Here is a 2,500-nt window from a genome sequence, read left to right as displayed (position 1 = left end):
ATTCCTAATATTGTCACTGCCTGGACATATGCCTGGGCACAGACCAGATGTGAGCCATCACCCCAGTGGTGGCAGGGCACAGACTTGCCTGGTGGTCTGTCTGGAGCTCTGGTGAGCAGGGACTAAGCCAAGACCCATCTGACATGCATATATCCAGGTCTGCTCTTGCGCAAAGACCTCCCAGACTGGAGTTACTCATTTATCTTATCTGCAAGGTAGATTAATAATATAATTTAACTTCATGGTTAGCAGAGAGGGAAAAGAGTCTGACCCTTCTAATTTTCTGTTAATCTATATAAACTTCTTTACAATGGGTGTGGTGTATGAATATCTGTTTTCCCTTCATTGCCTTTCATGGGAACAAAGGATAACTAGCTCAAATGTCTATGCTTATATTGTTTATATTTAATTTGAAACTTCCTGACCTTTATGCTGCTTGAGATGAGGTTTGTCTTTTCTATCTTTGCTCAAAAGTTTAGCCTCAGCCTTAGGAAGAAGAGGTTTGTTTACCTCCATTTATTTTGGGGGCCAAGAAGTTTAGCTGCTCGCTCTTATTCTCTGTGTCTTGCTGGGAGGTAGCATTTCTTTTATGGATGCGTGTAATGTCTGGAATTGAAATTTAGTTGAAGGTTTCTTTCCTTTATTTCTTTCCCCCCATCCCTCCCTCCCAGCCTTACTTTTTCTTGCCTCCCTTTCATGGACAAAGGTAAGCGTGAATTTATCCTTGTCATGCGTGACAACATTTCATTTTTTACTCTGCGGGTGGTAAGGATGGAGGTTGAAATGATGATGCAGCTTCTCTTCACCTCAGTCAGGAACAGGCTGCCTGCAATCCACACATTCAACATTTCTTTTTTCATACTTTTTTTCTGAACAAGTGCTGTATTAGAGAAGAGAAACAGAGCAACAACCACAAAACAAAAAAGTACATATTCTCTCTCCTTCAGTGACTAAACATTCTTCATGGAGATCTTTTTTTGTGGTGGACAATTCATACATGGTTTAAGTATATATAGATATCAGTTACAGTAGTAAACAGAATTTATTTACATATAGAGTGCATATAAAAAATAATTTATAAAAGGGATAAGGACTGTTAAGTTATATAAGGAAGAAAAATTGTATTTAAGAACCTGCAGCAAGCTTTGTCAGGTTTAGATGGCTTTTATCAATTTCATAAACTGAAAGACAAAGCTATGATCAGGATGCTGGTGTTTTGAAACCCGTTAGTCTTTGACATGTAGTGATTCTCTGGTAGCTTTGTTTCATGTCCAAACAGGAGTGGAAATTGGAAATTGGAAACTCTAAATTGGAAACTGGTTGTAGGGCCAAAATACCTGTTCTACATTTTATAGATTCTACCCTGCTTTGAAAAATGATGATAAAAAGCAAACTTCCACAATTTTCCATACAGGAAGCTGAGGTCATCATGAACTATAGGCCTGGATTTGTTGTAGCTGCTTCACTTGAAACCTGTGGTCTAAATCATCCCCCCAAAATACTTTTCTCTTTCTACTGACAATTTCAGGAGCCTAAGAGAACTCTGATTCCTATGTCAGCATTTTATTCTAGCATTTGAAAACTGTGGAAAATAAACTAGCTTGTACTGAGATTTATGCAGAGTTTGAATTAGAGGCAGGAATTTAATTGGGATTTGAGCACAAGGACTAGCTTCCTTCCTGTTTCCATGCTGCAAAATACAATTAGGATAATTAAAAAAAAATCCCAAACCTAGAGGAGATGAAAACAACTAATTCACTGTCTTAATCTTCCAATTTAAAAGCCAGACTGGATAAGGAAAGGGCTGGTTGCTTATAAGTCTGTTCCTTTGGCATACTAAAATATTATATAGTAGGGACAATGGAGGTTTGTGCCAATTTGCTTTGGTGCCAGAAGAGGGATTTTTGGCACATTTTGCTAGCCTAAGCATAGTGTCAGTTGATTGTTTAGAGCTCTTCCATGCTTTGAATGAAAAACTACTATGGTATCTTTCCACCTGTTCCACTGCAAAGCAAAGTGACGCCATAACTGAAAAACACAAAGCTCTTCTATTTCTTCAGAGGAAAATAAATAACAAACTGCTCTTGAGAATATGCAAGCTATTTATTTTAGCCATGTTGTCTTGCAGACCTTCTAAGAGAAAATTCTAAATTCAAGATCCAATTCCTTGTCCAAATCCTTGATTATTGAGGAGAAAGACCAGCAGTGTTTCAAATCTTGACTTTAACAATCTCAGAAGGTCTCACAAACCCCTGTAGACCTGTTATCTTCAACACTGTATGTATCTTGGATAACCTTGGTCTGTAAATTAAGTACAATTACCTCCTGCTATTCAGACTTCTCTTGTCTGCAGATGCCTGGAACCTGAGACTGACACATGCAAAACTGTTGCAAGGCCAAATTAAAATATATAGGCACATGGAAAACAACATGAGGAGGGAGGAGGCAGAGCAATGGAAGTGAAAAATCATAAAATACACCATATGGTGGATGAGGGAGA

The sequence above is a fragment of the Melospiza melodia genome, chromosome Z, assembly GCF_035770615.1.
Source record: "Melospiza melodia melodia isolate bMelMel2 chromosome Z, bMelMel2.pri, whole genome shotgun sequence".
In the NCBI taxonomy this organism is placed as follows: Eukaryota; Metazoa; Chordata; class Aves; order Passeriformes; family Passerellidae; genus Melospiza; species Melospiza melodia.
This window is presented reverse-complemented; position numbering follows the sequence as displayed.